The sequence below is a fragment of the Mobula birostris genome, chromosome 6 (genome assembly GCF_030028105.1).
Source record: "Mobula birostris isolate sMobBir1 chromosome 6, sMobBir1.hap1, whole genome shotgun sequence".
Classification (NCBI taxonomy): domain Eukaryota; kingdom Metazoa; phylum Chordata; class Chondrichthyes; order Myliobatiformes; family Myliobatidae; genus Mobula; species Mobula birostris.
In genome coordinates this window covers 180,453,365-180,465,940 of record NC_092375.1, presented here as the reverse complement: position 1 = coordinate 180,465,940, position 12,576 = coordinate 180,453,365, and the positions used below count along the sequence as shown (strand labels likewise).

At 44.6% G+C, this 12,576-nt stretch overlaps 1 protein-coding gene across 2 annotated transcripts in view; it reads right to left on the bottom strand.

Moving 5' to 3' along the window:
* Nucleotides 1-11,690, bottom strand: part of tank (TRAF family member-associated NFKB activator) — a 106,262-nt gene extending 94,572 nt beyond the window's left edge. Inside the window, exon 1 of one of the 2 annotated variants that reach the window (XM_072262020.1) lies at nucleotides 11,513-11,690. The gene's annotated coding sequence lies outside the window, so the exon portion shown is untranslated. Of the gene's footprint in view, nucleotides 1-10,848; nucleotides 11,372-11,512 lie in introns of those variants that run through there. The other variant, XM_072262021.1, reaches the window with a different exon arrangement.
* Between the last annotated feature and the right edge of the window lie 886 nt (nucleotides 11,691-12,576).

The window sequence follows — 12,576 nt, the reverse complement described above, 5'->3', positions numbered from 1 at the left end:
ACAGAACATTCCTTTTTTTAATTAAAGCTCTGATTTAGTGGACTCTCTTATCTAAGTAATTAAGTTTTGCCCCAACAGACCTGGTGAAGAATACCAGTTTCTCTAAGTGCTCTTTGTTTCCTAGTTCTATAAATTGTAACATTTCTGCATGTTAGTCAGAAGCTCGTCACGGAGAGAGACAGAGAGACATTCTGTCTTCCTGATGCCTGGCTCCGAGCTTCTCGCTGACTGAGTTTGAACAAATAAACGGTGAAAGGATAGAGTAAAGAACTGTGTGTGTGGTGTGGTTATTGGTCTGGCAAATTTAAGTTTACAGGTATGTGCTCGTCTGGCATGCGGATGACATGACCTGCCCACTGGGTCTGTGCTCTCATTAGCAGTGTGTGGACTGATGGTAGACTTGCTCTAAAGAGAACTTCAGTGTCTGGCACTTTGTCTTGCCATCTGACGCCTAATATTCTGTGAAGACAAGTCATGTGGAAATGGTTGAGCTGTCTTGCATGTCTTCGATACACAGTCCACGTTTCACAGACATACGGGAGGGTAGTGAGTACCACGGCTCTGTAGACCTTCAGTTTTGTTGCTGGACTGATTCCACGATGTTCCCATACAGTTGAGCGCAGTCTACCGAAAGCAGAGCTTGCCTTTGCTATTCTGCAGTTAACTTCTGTATCAATAGTCACTGCTCGGGAGAGGGTGCTGCCAAGGTAAGTAAACTGGTCCACTGCCTGTAGTTTCTGTCCTTCGAATGTGATTTTCGGTTCTGTGTACGGTGCATGAAGAGCAGGCTGGTGCAGGACTTCGGTCTTTTTGATGTCGATGGTGAGTCCAAAGTTGTCACAAGCCTTGGAGAATTTGTCCATATTGACTTGAATCTCTGGCTCCGAGCCAGCATACAGGCGCAGTCATTTGCAAAGAGGAAGTCTCTCAGAACCGTCTCCTTCACTTTGGTCTCCTCTGGTTGAAGAGCTTCGCATCCACTCTGTACTTAAGGCTGATTCCAGCATCACTGTCCTGGAAGACATCATTCAGCATGGCAGAAAACATCATGCTGAACAGTGTGGGTGTGAGCACACAGCCCTGTTTGACGCCGTTGGTGACTGGGAACGCCTCAGAGGATTCTCCACCGTCCAGCACTCTGGCCATCATGCCATCATGGAACTGGCGTACCAGCTGAATGAATTTGGCGGGGCAGCCGAACTTTGACATGATCCTCCACAGGCCTTGTCGGCAGACAGTGTCAAAGGCTTTCGTGAGGTCAACAAAAGTTGTGTAGAGTTCGCGATCCTGCTCCTGACACTTCTCCTGAAGTTGGCGCGTGGCAAAAATCATGTCAATAGCCCCGCAGCCTTTGCGACAGCCACACTGTGACTCTGGCAGCGGGCCCAGCTCCAGATGATTTAGCAGGACTTTTGCAAGGGTTTTTCCTGCAATGGAGAGCAGTGAGATTCCTCGGTAGTTGTCGCATATTTGTCGATTGCCCTTCCTCTTGTAGAGGTGTACGATGGATGCATCTTTAAGTTCCTGAGGAATGGATCCTTCCTTCCAAAAAGACTGGAACAACTCGGTGAGCTTCGCTATAAGTACATCTGTGTGCAGATTTTATATGACTATTGTGTTTCTTTCTATTTACTGCAAATACCCACAAGAAAATGAATCTCAGTGTGGTATATAGTGACGTGTGTACTTTGATAATAAAATTACTTTAACTTCAGTCTGTTATAAGTTGCTTTTGTCTGTTGTATTTTTGAAGTCCGATGTTACAATTTCGCTAGGGCAGGGCAGCACCTCCTTGTTCTATTTGCCTAAACCTGATTGTGACAGAACAGGTTGGTAATGCTAATTCTCCCGCTAACCTTGCCCCTTTGCCCAGTTTGTCACTCCTCCTCGTTCTGTCCCTGGTCGAGTTTTCCCACGAGTTCACATATTTTCCCCTCCCATTCTGCAGTTCTTGGAAGTTCACCATTTACACTCCCCAACAGAAAAAACAATCAATCACAACAGTCCCTTCAGTTAACGTGCTCTGCTGGTTTATAGCTCACAAAAATAAGGATTCTAGACATAGGCATTCCAAGCGATTTAATTTATTTTCACTCACACTAGTACATCAGTTTGTAGACAGCAGGATGGCCCCAAAAGACCAGAGGGTCAGTTTGGGACATCCTAAAATGACGCCTGGGTTAGTGGGAGTAGATAGATGCATGACACCCTACACAGGCAGATTTAAACTTGCAGTCTGGCTTTGCTGGGAGGTGTTGGAGGTTGGATTTGATGGTTGGTGAATAGTTATATTGGAAAGTTAATGACAAAATGTGTTGTGGGAAAAGCCTCTGTGTATTTGTAATTATTTTGTACATATATGTTTGCGTTCATTTTTCTATTTGTAAATACTTCTTTTCTTCGCAACTTTCGGGCAGCTTTTGCAGTTTTTTTCACCTGGCACTAATGCACTGTTGCAGTGTTTTCTTCCCCCATTTGGCGACCCTCATTGGGCACACTTACCCACACCTGATAGGAGGTTCGACACTGATCCTTTCATGAGACGCTGAGACCTACGTCATACAACACAGTACAGAGTGATGATGACGATGAATGCTGTTCCTGGAATTGTATTCACTTTTCAGTTTGTCTCATGGTGAAACAATAGGGTGAAACATTCCTCCAGTTAATCCCCATAATTATGGTTTCACTTGCAACATAAGTAATATGACTATATCGTCAAAATAATATAAATCGAAGCAGAGACAAGTGGTACATCACCACAGAGATTGCCGTGGTGAGGTGAAGGTTAGGCTTTAAAAGCCCTTTTTCCTATTCTGTTGTGATATGAACACAAGTTGATTAGGAAAAGTCTTCATTGTTGTGCTAGGCCAATAATACGTTTATGGAAAGCTCAATCTTGACTGGGTCAAAATACCATGAGCAAATGGGAGAAAATATTTTCTTACAGAAGTACAACATAACGATGCAACATCAGCGCTTTGTCATTACCGGAATTTTAAACTGCATTTCACAACTCGCAGAACATTAAATTAGTAGGTACAAGAGAAAGAAGAATACTGGACACCATGGTCCTGGTTTCTCCCTCCTGTTTACGTGCTCAAGGGCAGAGAAGCTGCTCTTTAATTAAAATGTGGCCTAATTTTCAAAACATAATCATAAATACAAGTTCTTGTTTCAAATGAAATCCAAAAAAATGATATTGAAATTATTACACATCAAGACTGCCAAACACCTTCAAAATGGGTGCCCATCAATGGATATTGCTTACTTTCCTTCACAAAAATTAGATTCACTTTGGAATACTATTTCCTTTCTCAATAACTAACTTTTTAAATGTAATAACTGGACTGACAGGCTTGTTCACTCATATTATTGAGTAGCACATATCCTTCCCTTGGTCCAGCATTGACCAACATAACTGTTGTCAAAACGGACTTAATTTTATCTGGAATAGTCCTTGCACAGATTGAAAATCCATCACCTAAATTAGAATCAGATTTAATATCACTGGTATATGTTGTGAAATTTCCTCTTTTTATGGCAGCAGTACAATGCAATACATAATGAAAGCCAAATTACAGTACGTGTGCGTATATACACACACACCTTTTTTTGCACTGCTTAACTTAAATACTTAAATTAAATAAGTAGTGAGGTAGTGTTCATGGGTCCACTGCCACCAACCTCAAAGTTCCCTGAATTGTACCTCCCATTTCTACTTCCTACCCAAGATCCACAAAGCTGCCTGTCCAGGTAGACCCACTTAAGTCAGAGATAGATAGGTTCTTGATTAATGAGGGCATCAAAGGGTATGGGAAGAAGGCAGGGGAGTGGGGATGACTGGGAGAATTGGATCAGCCCATGATTGATTGGCGGAGCAGACTCAATGGGCCGAATGGCCTACTTCTGCTCCCATATCTTATGGTCTTATTGCTTCTGCTTGTTTCTGCCCCACCAAACCTATATCTTCATAACCTTTATCCACGCGCCCCCACCCCCCCGTTCAGCCTCTTCTTACCTACATCCATGACACTTCACATGCCCTTGACCTTTTCGCTGAGTTCAAATTCCCCAGCCCTGGTCATCTCATAGGAGAGGAGGGAGGAGAAGACAGTGGCGCGACACAGCGTGCACGGCCTCTCCGATGAAATGATATAGTATTTGTTAAATAGGGGCCGTGCACAATTCTGACTTGATGGAGACAGACGCGAGAAGCACGGAGGAACATCTGGAGAAACTTCTGAAATGCCTGGCTCGCTGCCGCTGCTACTGTGCGATCGAGAATCTACGGAGGGAAGGCCCCAAATCCTCGGCTTTTCCTGTTGCTGGCGGCCGGGCCGGGGTTGAAGCACTCGGCAGAGATGGTGCTCGGTATCAGAGGGCTGGTCGGGGGCTCGAAGTTTTCAGACGACTCAGAGTCGGACTGTGGTCGGGTGCTTCCAGGATGTAGCATCGGCAAGTTTGCGGCGCTGGTAGCTCATGGCAGGGAGAGTTTTCTTCCTTCTACCGTCTGCGTGAGATGATAGGACTTTCGAGAGACTTTGAGACTTTTTTTTTTTTTACAGTGTCCCAGTGTCCATGGTCTGTTCTTTATCAAATTACGGTATTGCTTGCACTGTTGTAACTATACGTTATAATTAAGTGGTTTTTGTCAGTTTTTCAGTCTTGGTCTGTCTTGTGTTTCTGTGATATCATACTGGAGGAACATTGTATCATTTCTTAATGCATGCATTACTAAATGACAATAAAAGAGGGCTGCGTGTCCTCATAATCTAATCTAATCATTTTCACTATGGATGCCCAGTCCCTATACACCTCCATCCCCATTAGGAAGGCCTCAAAGCCTTCTGCTACTTTCTGGACACCAGACTCAACCAGTTCCCCTCCAGTATCACTCTTCTCCATCTGGCAGAACTGATCTTCACTCTCAGTAATTTCTCCTTTGGCCCCTCCCACTTCCTTCAAACTAAAGGGGTAGCAATGCGCACTCACGTGGGTCCAAGGTATGCCTGCCTTTTTGTCGGCTTTGTGGAACAGTCCATGTTCCAAGCCTACACTGGTATCACTCCCCAACTTTCCCTACACTATATCAACGGCTGCATTGGTGCTGCTTCCTACACCCATGCCAAGCTTGTTGACTTCATCAATTTTGTTTCCAACTTCTACCCTGCCTTCAAATTTACCTGGTTCATTTTCCCTTTCTCAATCTCTCTGGAGACAGTTTATCCACTGATAGCTTTTATAAACCCACAGATTCTCACAGCTACCTGGACTATTCTTCCTCCCATCCTGTTACTTGTAAAAAATGCCAACCCCTTCTCTCAATTCCTCTGTCTCCACTGCATCAGCTTTCAAGATAAGGCTTTTCATTCCAGAACTAATGAGATGTCCTCCTTCTTCAAAGAAAGAGGCTTTTCTTCGTCCATCATCAATGCTGCCCTCCCCCACATTTCACACGTCTGCCTTCACCCCATCCATCCACCACCCCACAAGCCTCCGTATCCAGCACCTAGTCCTCCGTAACATCCGCCATCTCCTACGGGATTCCAGCACCAGCCACATCTTACCCTCCCCCCACTTTCTGCTTTCCAAAGGGATCGCTCCCTACGTTGCTGACAGCCAGCAAAAGCAGGATCTCCCAGTGGCCACCCATTTCAATTCTACTTCTGACATGTCACTCCGTGACCTCCCCTACTGTCGCAATAAGGACACACTCAGGTTGGAGGAACACCTTCTATTCTGTCTGGGTAGCCTCCAACCTGATGGCATGAACAACAATTTCTTGAATTTCCAGTAATTGTCCCCGCCCCCCCTCTATTCCCCATTCCCATTTCCTTACCTGCCCATCACCTCCCTCTAGAACTCCTCCACCTTCCCTTTCTTCCATGGCCTTCTGTCCTCTCCTATCAAACTCCCTCTTCTCCAACCCTTTACCTCTTTCACCAATCGACTGCCCCATTCTTCACACCTCCCCTTCTCTCGACTTCACCTATCACCTACTACCCTGTACTTCTTCCTCCACTCCTGATGAAGAGTTTGCACCCAAAAAGTCAACTGTTTACTCTCTTCCACAGACGCTGCTCATTTCCTGCTGAGGCTACTCCTTCATTTTGTGTCCATTATTTTGACTTCCAGCATCTGCAGATTTTCTCTTGTTCGTGAGTTTAATGTCCATTCAGAAATCAGATGGCATAGGGGAAGAAGCTGTCCTTGAATCACTGAATAGTGGATTTGGCCCAATACATCACGTGTAAAACCCTCCCAACCATTGAGCACATCTTACATAAAATGTTGCCGTAGAGAAGCAGCATCCATCATCAGAGATCCTCACCACCCAGACCATGCTTTTTCCTTGCTGCTGCTGCCATCAGGTAAAAGGTACAAAAGCTTCAGAATTCACACCACCAAGTTCAAGAACAGTTACTACCCCTCAACCATCCAGGCTCTTTAATAAAAGGGGATAGCTACTCACATTTAAGGACTCTTTTATATTGTTATTTCATACTCATTATTTATTGCTATTTACTTTTATCTGCATTTGCACAGTTAGTTTACAGTTAACAGTTTCTGATGTTTACAGTTACTGTTCTATATATTTGCTAAGTATGCCCACAGAAAATGTGCATGTGGTGACAGGTATGTACTCTGATAATAAGTTGTACTTTGAACTTTAAGTGTGTACCTTCGGGCTCCTGTACCTTCTCCCTGATGGTAGCAATGATAAGAGAGCGTGTCCTGGATGACAGAGGTCCCTAATGCTGCCTCTCTGAGGCATCACTCCTCGCAGATGCCCTGGATACTATGGAGGCTAGTCCCATGATGGAGCTGACTGAATTCACAACTTCCTGCAGCTTATTGATATCCTGTGCAGTCGCCCCCCCCCCACCTTACCAGAGGGTGATGCAGCCAGTTAGAATGCTCTCCATGGTACATATGTAAAAAATTTACAAGTGTCTTTGGTGATGTATCAAATCTCAAACTCCTAATCAAAGAGCCACCTTTGAGCCTTCTTTGTAACTGCATCGATATGCCCTGAAGCAAGATGTTTACTAATAAGCAGAAATCACTTTTATTAGTATACATAGATCTTGACTGAAATTCTACTTCTTTCTACTCAAAGTATTATCTTTAACAATCGTGTATTGGGACAAACAGATGGGCAGCTAATCACAAACACAGCTAATTCTGCACCAGGGACATTCAGAATGTGCTTTGGTTCCATCATCTTGCTGTAATCAGCGCTCGCAGCCACTTCTGGTTCATCAGAGGAAGAAAGATGTACAGAGAATCAGAAGTGATTAAAACAACCAGTAAGATGAAGTATTTGAAAGAGAGAGACCTGAAATTCACGTGTCAAGTTTATTGTCACCTAACTATATTCTCACCTAACTATATACATGTATACTATTTTATAATGTATACAGAAATGAAACATTTCTTTGAACAGGGTGTAAAGAACAGTAGTGCACATAACACATGATAACTTGCGAAGGTGACGATAACATCTACAGAGGAATCACACACAAGTGAAGTGCATTAATATTAAATATTGTAAGGTATGGAGCAGATTAACCAGTAACACTTCAAATATGAAAAGTTCAGGCCTAATGGCCTGGGGGAAGAAACTTTCTCATTCCAACTGTTCTTTTTTATGCATTCTTGTGTAAACAAGAATACTACAAAATTCATTTCTTCCTCTCAACTCTTTTCTTGCTCTCATGTCCAACCACTTCCCAGCTATTTATAAGCTTTTTCTGATAAAAACTCCTCCCCACCACACAGTTATGTTAACACCTTAATTTACCTTCCCAATGGCCCAGTTTCACTATACGTCTATCCAATCACAACATGCCAGAAGAATTCTGACGGTCAGGCAGCATCTATGGAAATGACCAAACAGTCGACATTTTGAGGCGGAGACCCTTTATCAGGTCCACTGTTTATTCCCCTCCACAGATGCTGTCTGATTTGCTGAGTTCCTCCAACTTTTAATTTTGTATGACACAAGTTTGTTAGGAATCAGATTGACTCTTCAGGGACTGAATAGAAAGCAGAAGACATCAGAATAAAAAAAGTTGGGGGGGGAGGGGAAGGAGGATAGCAAGAAGGTCATAGATGGAGCCAGGTGGGTGGGAATGGTAATGGCCAGAGGGGAAGAAATCTGATAGGAAGGGAGAGTGGACCATAGGAGAAAGGGAAGGAGGGGATATCTACGGAGGGGTGATAGGAGAGAAGTGGTAAGGGACCAGAGCGGAAAACAGAAGAAGAGGGGAGGGGGAGGGAATGTTTTTTCCCCAATCTCCCGCTGGAACACAGAAGTCTCTTTGCTTCTTCCTTGAACAAATTCAGTCTGAATCCACTAGCATTCTTCACTGCCTGGGTGAACTCTTAACACTGAACAATCCTACCGCTCTATCTGCTTCCTCCAAAAAGAAAAGAGGTAGCTGTGGGAACCTGTAGGAGTACAAGCTATGACCCTCTCTGAGACAGGCAAACATTCTCTGTTTTATTGATCTTTGCAGTCACATGTTTCCACCCGTCCCCCACCTCATTTCTCTTCCTGGTGCATGAATGATTGTGTTAAAACTACTCCCTGACCTCCTTGCTGAGTTAGAAAGCACGATAACTTCACTGAGCCAGTTTCTGCCCTATTCATACCTTCTTCCCTTTTTTGACACCTTGGTTTTTCAATTCAGGGCAAAATCTCAGTCCAGCATCTTTTGCAAACCTACAGATTCCCACTACTACCAGAACTACACTTCTTCCCTTAATATCCCCATTCTATTTAAGACCACCATATCTGATTTGATAGAAAACCATAGATAAACTACAGCACAGAAAAAGGCCTTTTGGCCCTTCTTGGCTGTGCCAAACCATTTTCTGCCTAGTCCCACTGACCATATCCCTCCATTCAACCTTCCAAATACCTCCATTAGTTCTTCCTCCCTCCCCCCCGATGATGGATTCTCCTCTACCTCAATAAGACCCTCAGCCATGCCTATTCTATTTCTCACATTCCTGCTCTCTTATCTTCCCTTTTCTTTACTTTCAGAGCAAGGAAAATATTTTCCCATCTTTGTCTTTGCTGATTCATGGCATTGTTGTTTCAGACTTCCAACAGCTCCAACACAATCTATCTATTGCACCTACCCTTAGTTAAGCATTCCAAGGAGGCTGTTGCCTCTGGAGTGCTTTGGTCCGCTCTTCCACTTCCGTCAATACTCCCTCTCATGTCACCCTCCTACGTGACTGCAAGAACAACAGCTGCCCTTCCCAAAAGCACTCTCCAGGTGAAACAGCAATTTACTTGTACATTTTTTTCTGTTTGGCATACTGTATTCAACGCTCAGTGTGGATTCCTCTGCATTGTAGAAAACAAATGGGTAACAGCTCAGCAGAATGATTTTATCCATGCCATTCATGCTGTATGAGTTGCCTGGAATTTTAGTTCCCAATCTATTTTGACTTGCACCTCAATTTTCATTCTCCAGGACTTGATCAACAATGCCTAAATGAAGCTTGAACAACAGCACCTCACCTTCCAAAAGTTTTCCGGGATTAATTTTTGGCAATTGTCATCTTTCTATTTCCTAACTCCAGTACTCAACTTATTTTTAATCCTTCTTCAACACAAGTATTTTTACTTTTCTTGCACTCATTTTGTAATTTATAGTGATTTTATTCTCTTTACAGTTTACCACCTTTGCAAAAGAACACATTCCACATCATACAAGATGGTGGTAATAGACACAAATCTTTCTCCAACTTCTGGTAATTCCCTCTTCTTTCTTTTTCTATACCCTCTTCCATTTTTCCTCTTAATCCTCCTCTTCTCACTTGCCCATCACCTCCCTCTGGTGCTCCTCCTTCTCCCCTTTCTCCCATGGTCCACTCTCCTCCCCCATCAAATTCCCCCTTCTTCAACTTATAACCCTTTCCACCAATCACCTTACAGTTTCTCACTTCATTACCCCTCCCCCAGCAACCAACCATCCCCCTCACCTATAACTTACCAGTTTGTACTCATTCCCTTCCCCCTACCTTCTTATTCTGGTTTCTGCACCCCACCCATTGCATTCAAGTCCTAATGAAGTGTCTCAGCCTGAAACATCAACTCTTTTATTCTCTCCATACATGCTATCTGGCCCACTGGGTTCCTCCAGCATTTCACTCGATTTCCAGCACCAGCAGAACCTCTCATGTTTATGATTCTTTCTATTTACACTTCCTCCCGATAAGACCGTAAAATATAAGAGCAGAATCAGTCCATTTCGCCCATTGAATCTGCTCTGCCATTTCATCATGGCTGACCCATTTCCCTCTCAGACCCAGTCTCCTGCCTTCTCCCTATATCCCTTCATGCCCTGACTAATCAAGGATCTATCAACCTCTGCCTTAAATATACCCAAAGACATTGCCTCCACAGCTGCCTGTGGCAACAAATTCCACCGATTCACCACCCTCCGGCTAAAGAAACTCCTCCTCACCTCCATTCTAAATGGACGTCCCTCTATTCTGAAGCAATGGCCTCTAGTCTTAGTCTCCCTCACCAGAGGAAACATCCTCTCCACATCCACTCTGTCAAGGCCTTTCGACATTAGATAGGTTAATCCCCCCTTATTCTTCTGAATTCCAGGGAGTACAGACCCAGAGCCATCAAACAACTCCTCATATAATAAGTCGTGAACCTCCTTTGAACCCTCTTCAATGTCCGCACATCCATTCTTAGATAAGGGAACTAAATCTGCTCATAATACTCCAAGTGAGGCCTCACCAGCGTCTTATAAAGCCTTAACATTACATCCTCGCTCAGGTTAACCTTTTGTCATGCACCATTGCCTTTACCGTTCTCTTTGACTTGGCCCCGTCACCTCGATTGATCTCTTCTGCCTTTGGACTTGTCCTTTAGTTCGGCTCCTCTTCTGCTAACATTTCTGAAATTCGATGAAGGATCATCGACCTGATGTGTGTCTCATGGATGTTGCTTAACTTGAACATCTAACAGTATTTGTTTTACTGCAGACATTCAACATCTGCATTACTGTCCCACTCATGACTTCCCTCGGCGAAAAACTTTTTACCGATGTTCACAACATATTAAATGGGAGCGGAAGGGGCCATTCCGTCACTCGGCCAAGTGGCAAAATATTAATGCTGGTTAATTTTCCAGCTGCACTTTAAAGAAATACAAACCGCAAAAACTCCCGAGAGCAGTTTGCAGTGATGACCTAAGGCATAAGTTGCTCGCCGTGTTTCCGATCACATGAAAGGGGAGGGGACAGAATCAAACTGGTAGGAGCTGCCCCCAACACTGGGCGAAGCAGTGCCCTTCACTAGGCCTCGGCAAGTTTACCCGAGACCCGACAGCAGTTAAAGGGCAGCGCAGCTGGTCTCCCCGCCCCGAGAGTGAGTGAGGCCAGCCCCAGACATGGGAGCGCGGCTGCCCTCTCCCTTGGACCGCACGGTCCGACCTTCACCGGCTTACGGTGGTCGCCGCCGCCACACTTACCGACGTCAGAGGCGGCCAGGAGCCCGAACCCCCCGGCGGAGCTGCAATCTTGGTCCCGCTGGCGCTGCTGCTTTTCCTACCGGCGCCGCCTCATTGGCTGCGCACTGACGGCCGAGAAGAGCTCGGAAGTCCCCAGTGGGAAATCCCCAGCTTCTGAGCTCTCTGACTTCCGCCTTGCTGCTTTCAGGCACCCGAGAGAAGGAAACCGGGCCCCACCCTCCGTCCCACCGCTTAATCGGTGCATTCTCCGACACTGACTGCGTGAGCGGAGAGGCAGGTGCACGACCTGGGTCTTCTCTGACTGGAACATTGAAGTGGAAGGGTTCATTGTTTCGGGGAAAAAGATCTAAAATTCAACACGCTTTAGGACATCCATTAATAGAGTCATAGGGCAGCTAGTTCTGTACTTTTTAAAACTATGAGACCATAAGAGATAGGAACAGAACCAGACCATTTGGCCCATCGAGTATGATCTACCATTTCATCATGGCTGATCCATTTTCTCTGTCAAACCCATTCTTCTGCCTCCTCCATATCCTTTCAAGAAGGAGAAGTACAGAACAGAAACTAGTCCTCAACCCTCTAGTCCATGTCAAGCCATTTAAATTGCTACTCCTATCAACCTGCACCCAGACCATAGCCCTCCATACCCATACCATCCATGTACTTATCCATACTTCTCTTAAACATTGAAATCGAGCGTGGCATGCACTACTTGTGCCAGCAGCTCATTCCGCACTCTCACAGCCCTCTGAGTAAAGGAGTTTCCACTCATGTTCCTTTTAAACTGTTCACCTTTCATCCTTACCCCATGACCTCTGGTTGTAGTCTTGTCCTATGTCAGTGAAAATAGCCTGCTTTCATTTACTCTATCTATACCCCTCATAATTTTGTACAACTCTATCAAATCTCCCCTTAATCACTGATGTTCCAAGGAATAAAGCTGAAACCGATTCAATATTTCCTGATAACTTAGGTCATCCCACCAACATCTTTGAAAATTTTCTCTTTACTCTTTCAACCTTATTTAATACAAAATGATCCAGTCAATGAGAAAGATACCA